This window comes from Cynoglossus semilaevis, chromosome 7 (assembly GCF_000523025.1).
Source record: "Cynoglossus semilaevis isolate Cse_v1.0 chromosome 7, Cse_v1.0, whole genome shotgun sequence".
NCBI classification, from domain to species: Eukaryota; Metazoa; Chordata; class Actinopteri; order Pleuronectiformes; family Cynoglossidae; genus Cynoglossus; species Cynoglossus semilaevis.
In genome coordinates, this window is record NC_024313.1 from 11,793,901 (window position 1) to 11,800,934 (window position 7,034).

General features: G+C 43.8%; 1 long non-coding RNA gene across 1 annotated transcript in view; it reads left to right on the plus strand.

Annotated features, from left to right (window-relative positions):
* Positions 1-5,043: 5,043 nt before the first annotated feature.
* The window catches only part of LOC103381208 (uncharacterized), a 46,766-nt gene continuing 44,775 nt past the window's right edge, over positions 5,044-7,034 (plus strand). Inside the window, exons 1-3 of the long non-coding RNA XR_003050132.1 lie at positions 5,044-6,093; positions 6,600-6,688; positions 6,767-6,954. This is a non-coding gene — a long non-coding RNA (uncharacterized LOC103381208). The remainder of the gene's footprint in view (positions 6,094-6,599; positions 6,689-6,766; positions 6,955-7,034) is intronic.

The window sequence follows — 7,034 nt, forward strand, 5'->3', positions numbered from 1 at the left end:
AGCCCCGGTTTGATGATGTGAGAAGAGGTGCATTAATCCACGCTACATAAACTACTTTGTTTCATGTCATTATGTTGTCAGACTCGCTGAGTTCCTCTGTGTGATTACTCACATTCCTGTAGAAAGACATTGGCAAAAACCCCTGGGTGGAGGGAGGCTCTAATAAGGCTGTGAACATTGGAAAGAAACTCCGTCATTCCTCTCGCTGTCTACGTGCCGTTGGGCAACGCAGTTGACAGATCCTGGAGTCCGGTGTGTATTGGATTTTTAATCCCTTCGTTGACTTTTTAAACAGATAAACTGTGTTTTTTACTGGTGATTTAATGAAGTACAGTACATGACTGCCACCTACTGGGACCATTTCACACTACAAAAACAGCCTCCTGCAAAAAGCTAAAGAAATGGTAAAAAATACTGGAAGAGGGCAGTATTCCTGCACGGAGCAGGAATCATTAACTTCTAGTGGATCGTTGAATTCCTGACCCCATTCTGGCCGCGCCCCAGATGTTGTGTGTTGTTTTGCTTGATAGAAGATGGAACTGTAGCTTTGGAAAAATCCAGTCCAGTCCTGTCAGGTGTGTCCATTTGGTCATGGCCAGTGGGTGTGGTACAGATTACAGTGTAGACCACTCACTGGTCAACAGGAAGTTGCCTGGTCCACATTTTCTCCACACTTTGGTCCCATGTTTGAAGTACACGTCAGAAGTCTGTATTTTGAGGCCCTTCCACGGCCGTCACTCAGCAGAACTGGGGCTGCACAGAGCAGAGGACCAGGGCAACTAATCACCCGGAGTTAAGGAGGGGTTGTTTGAAAATACCCCGGAGCAGGAGTTTGAGTCGTTGCCCTGGGGTTAGCATTTTAGGGAGTCACGTTGTTGGACTAATGAGCTTAATGTTCCTGTTTTATCCCTGAGGCCGTGAAGAAGCTCAAGTACCTGGATTTGAATATGTGTACTCAGTGTACACCACCGTACTGCAGTACTGAAAGGTAAACATGTTCCAGCACTGCTGTGGCTCTGCCAATATCTGTGTTACAAATCAGTTTTGACCATCAACATTAACCTTGAAGCTTGACCCTTGACCTTTGCTCTCTGCTTCTCTTCAGGAATGGACACGCTCAGTCCTGCCGTGGCAGCGACAGCAGCAGACCAATCACGGTCAAGTCTGGACTTCTTCAACGTGACGCTCGTGCCACCAGTGACGGCTGATACAGATGGTGAGATTTCCATGTTAACGACCTGCGTGTGTTTACATCATCAACCACATGAACATGGCTGTCGTAGAGCGAGTCTCCTGAGAAAATATAAAATCAATCAGCCGTTCAAGATGCTGCACTTAGCAGTGGCCGTAACGGCATCGGAATCCTGGATGGAAATAGCTTCACAGAGGTTTCAGCCTGGAGTCACGGGTCACGCTTGTGTGGATATCAACAGGATTTACGGCACACTGGCAGTCGAGTCCTTCACTTTGATCCAGGCAGTTTAACGCTGGATGCAGTGTGAATCAGTTCCTGTCAGACTCCCTGATGATTTTTGTCAGGGCACAGAGTTATGTTTAGCAGCTAACTAATCTAATAATAGTAATAATAACAGTAAACTGATCTTTGGTATTTAATCATCTAAATGATGTTGTTAAATGATGTTTTAACTTAAAAGAGAACAAATTCACTTTACAACTCAATTTACAATTTTGTAAACAAAGTGAATATGTGAACATTATTGTATATATATTTTTGGCATGTGTCCAAAGTACATAGCAAGTAAGTAAATAGCTATTGATGGTAAAAAAAAAAGTATATTTTAACCAAAAACGTTGACTCTAACTCACACCATGTGAGTCTGAATCCCGTTGTAACCGGCACACTGGATGTGATCAATCGTAGCTTTAATGAAGATGGCTGACATGACCTCACATGTTGAGCATTTTTGTGGCAGGCCGCTGATTCAATTTAGAGCCATAAACAAAAACCTATAACAACCAGATGTCATCAAATCAGAGCCGTTCTCCTTAGAACTGTGTCCTGCTCCCTCCAGGATCTGATGACCCGCTAAATTGAATGCTCTTTTACGTTTTGATTCCCAATATCAGACTAATTGAATGATGAAACTCGTTAGTGTCCCTGATGTGGAGCCGAGGATGACGTGTTTGAAAACACCAAATGTCACATTGTTTCCCAATCCACTTGAGAACTATTTGAGTTCCTGTAATCTGCGCTGTTTTTTCTGATTCTCCATGGTGATGTCAAAATAAACAGGCCACAATCTCGGCCCGAGGAACAAACAATAGCATGACCTCGCTGTGATACGGAGGAACGTGGAGCTGAAAAACAAGAGGCTGGTGTTGACGCTCATTAGTCGTACAGGGAACAAATGGTTCCAACTGGACATATTTAAAATAACGACCTTCAAGAAAACGAAAATAAAACTGAAGAAAGATTCTCTATAAGCTCTCCCAAGACAAATTAGCATGAATAAAGGTGGACAATTACTGCAGAGCTAGAGTTTTTACCAAGGTTTTTGTTTCCAGATGATTATTACCATAACATCAGAATGACATCATGGGCGTGGAGATGTGATATGATGTTACAGGACGTAACAAGCGCTGTGATACAACTGACACCATGATGTCACAGTTGTTTGGATGAGATGTTTATCATCAGTCGTCAGGCTGTAAAAAGCAGACCTTGAAAGTGTGTGGTTGCTGCAGGTGTTTGGTCTGTTCTGATTCCCCTCATCACGGCTCCTGCTTCCTCTCTGTTCCGCTGGTTTGAGTTCAGAGCTGTTGTTTATTTGGGGACGGTGCCTGAGAGCAGGACTGATGTGTGTCACGGCCACAGCTCCGGAATGCTGACTGACTTTAAGGACGGAAAAAACCTGCTCTGATATGATTATAGGCCGCCCTTGAGGTGCCAGCAGTGATCTTAATGCTTTAACTTGTAGCTGCGCAGGAACTCGACTCACACTGAGTTACTGAGGCCTGCAGGCTGACATTTGAAATGAGGTTATCTTGTTTGAGAGTTTTATTTTTGGGTTCTTCAATAGAAATCTTTTTTTTATCAGTAAAAGCTGAATGTTCCTCTCCTTTTATTTGGTTTTGTACGGTTGTGTTTAGGCGTTTTGGCACCAAGGGAGAGTTTATGGTTTGTCTTCAATCCCTCAATAAAAAAAACATAGAACTTTCCAACAATTACAATCACCGTGGGTGTTTGGGTTAATCAAGATTATTTATGGTTAATCGTGATCCAAATCGTGACACAGAAACAGTACTAACAGCAGGTAGGTGTGTTTGTTTCACACCTGCTTTTATTTGTTATTAATTATTTTAAAAAAAGGTCAAGAAAAATATGTAAAAGTCAAATTCAAAATTTAGCTTCATGATAATATGATATCATAGAAAATGTGTTAGTGTTGGTCTATGATATCATAGAAAATGTGTTAGTGTAGAATATCTATGCCAGGCTAGGATTGGTGAGGTTTTAACTCTGAATATGAATCACATTTACAGTATGTGCTGCTGCTTTGACCTCTGTGACCTTAGACATGCCCTGGACTCTTGTCTTGACAGGTCCTCTTGTCTCTTCCTTTATCGTCTGATTTATGGAAGAGCTGCTTCTACTGTATGTGATCACAGACGGGTCGTGTCCTCAGTCGTGGGTTCAGTCAGATTGGGCTTAAATCACGGTCTATATTACAGCACTTGTCAACACAACACCACAGTGGTCCACTTGAGGACTGGATGGATTATTGCATAACCTTCACACATGTTCTCCAGATGTTCTCCCTGTTCTTAGCAGGGATGTTCTGCCCTCTGTGGTTCTCTGTGCCTTATTTTCCTCCGACTGCACAGGTGCTCTTTTACGAGAACCTCCATTTTGGAGTATAATGGGTCTGCGGTTTGTCTAATTTAATTAGGACTGGTTTATTATTTAAAACCATGTAGCTCATTTGTAATGGAGATGGTCCACAGACGGGTACGTGGGCTGTGGGCTGTGGGCTGTACCACACAGCTGAGGTTATGAAGCAGAAAATGTTCATTAATTCTATTCATCGTACTGTAGAGTTCATAACAGGAAACGCACAGCACGACTGGAACAAACGTGTTCGTGCCATGTGTGTGTGTTAGTCAAAGACAAACCTGAACTTTTGTGCACTTTGAATTTCCTATTACATGCTAACTTACAGCAAATCCATGTCAGGCCTGACTGTGGTCCACTGCAGTGTTTGTGATGATGATGATGATGATGAAGATGATGCAGTGGAGGTGCAGGTAAGGCCACTTCGAGGAGACCAGGACTCTTATCCATCAGAAGAGTGGGTCAGGGGAGCGACAGGCAGAATCTTATCCATCAGAATTGGCACAATGAGTGGTGGATGAAACGCAGAGTGGGTCAGGGGAGCGACAGGCAGATGGTCATTTGATGTTTTTGTCTTTGTCTCAGAATCAGGGAGAGTGAGACCAAGCAGTACTTTGAACAACCAATGGCTGTTTACCAGAAAAGACCCGGAATGTCAGGAATGTCTGCCGTCTGAGTTTGTCCCTGAATGAAAGCTGCTCTTGAAATGTGTCCCAGGCAACCAGTGAGTCAGCCCTCACAAAGAGAGGATGCTGGGAAATCTCATCATTCTGTATCACAACTATCTGAATCTTAAGATACATTTTTATATATGTATATCTTTATACAAATACATCCTGACGCTCGTGACCGTGATCCACCCTGTGATGTTAGTCTGGTGGTTTGTCTGCAGGGGGCGGGACGTCTAACAGGAGCTGATAAACAAAACACATATGAGCTGAACCCGGTCAACCCTATGGTATAGACTGACGGACACTCCGTGTCCGTTCTGGGGGCACAATAGCGCCCCCTCATTCCTCAACACAACACACAGTGAGGTCCTGGTTTTCCCAAAGTAAAATTAAATGAATCTTCTTTCTTTTTTCAACCTCCTCTCTGTAGCCACAGCTATGATTGGCTAAAGCTAAAGATGTTAACAATGTGTGTGATGGCTGCAGATGCCACACGTCAACAGAACCCGTGCCATGATCCGCCACACGAAGAACAGTCTAAACCGTTCTGTAAACTGCACCTAAACATCATGTTTTCTTGAACTGGCTTCACTTCTTAAGTTCTATTTGATTTGGCCACTGCGCTGTTACACGTTGGTGTTTTTCTGCTTTTTTTTCTGCCTCATTCCTGCCTGGCTCCTGACTTCCAGGACGTTGGTGGTGATCGTAGCTCAGGCCGACCCTCTCTGCAACAGATACAAGTCATTCCGCAGCGATGTCATGTCAGCTTCATGCAGCGCTGCGGTCATTTCTGTCTTTTGGCCTCACCACAAATCACAGTGCAGGATCCCACTTTTATAATTGTGTTTTCATTAAAATTACAGCATCCGTGCTGCTTCAAGCGTTGGATCGCGGCTCGTAACTAGCTCCAGGGAACGGTGGGGAACCACAAGTGCTGTGGAAATGTTATATGCAAACATATCAATTTGGGGACTGGGATATAAATATTTGGATATGCTCCGTCCTTTTATTCATCACATTTTTTCTGTGCGGGGTCTATCTATCTTTTTCCATTTTGGTCTTCAGTCACACATCTACCAGCTGCAGAGGATGTTTGAGTTTCGGCCCGTGGTTGGTGGGTGGGTGGGTAGGTTGTGTTATTTGGAGTTCAGGACCACACTGTGGCACCATATTTTCCACGAGTAAAAAAAAACCCTTCAAAACATTTCAATATCCCAAAGCAACAGTTAGGTTCAGATTAGAGTTGTAATCAGAGCTAAAGGTAAGAGGTTAAAGAATTTATGACAATGTGAAGTGCCAACTCATCACATAAATCACTGTGTGCGTGTGTGAGTGTGTGTGTATGCAGCTGTGAGACTGTATATCACAGCAGATCAAAGCGTCAGTCACCCAGTCAAAGGAAACCCTGCTGATGACTTTGATAACGTGCTATCGGCTTATTTGCTGCCTGCTCCAAATAACAGGAAGTGAAGACAGAAGCGACTTCTCCCATCATTGTGCCAGACTTGTTTCCCCTCCTCCCTCCTCACACAGGGGGACAACCCAGCGCCGAGATCAAAGACCTGGATGGTAAATCTTGGTTTGGAATCAGAGGCCACTTCCAGAGCGAGGATTAATGCGACTGAATAATGCTGTTCATATACTTTAGGATTCTAAAGTTGGAATCCACACACATTATATTTATGTGGGAACCAGTCTGGTGGGGGTGGAACCTATTGTATGTAACTAGATCTGTATTTTGAAATCAACAAGGGGTTCACTTCCCACTGAGGTACTGCAATGGGGTCAAGGGATTTTTGGTTGATCTGACAATTTGGTTTTTATACAGGGTTAGAATAAGTTTTATTTTATTTTATTTTTTGACAAATGTTTATTGCTATATAATTGTTTTCTCCATCTTCTTCAAGCCGCATGTGTTTATAGGAGTGCATTAATATAAAACCTACTGTATGTATCACCATGTTGAAAACGGTGGTGTCTTGTATAAATATGTAATTTAAATTAATGTAACAGTACGAGCGAAACCATAGCAACCGTTGACTGTTGCTATGGTTTCCCTTCCTCACTTCCGCCAGTCGTTAAGGAGCCGGTATAAAAGCGGGAGTCCCCCCGCCGGATCTTCCTCTGCGTGTTACTTCCGGGTCAGAGGTCGAGTGCCCGACAGGTATGGCCGCCCGCTGCTTCATCTCGCTCGTCGCTTTGTTTGTTCTTATACTTAAGGTATTTTTAATTGTTGTTGTAGGACGACTGTTTGTGTGCTGCTCCGTGCCCCCTGTGTGTGCTGCTGCTGTGGTCGATGGTCGGTGGTAAGTGTTGTTTCTCTCGGCGTTGTGCTTGCTGCTGCTCGGTGCCTAATGCTGGTCTGGTCACAGGTGAATGCTGGCGGCTGGAGTCCAATCCTTCCTCCTCGTGAGTGTGTGTTCTGAGAAGGTATGCACATTGTTACGTGCCACCGCATCAATCTTAGTGCATCTTGCACATGCTAATAGTGTTTTCATTTTGTGTTGCAT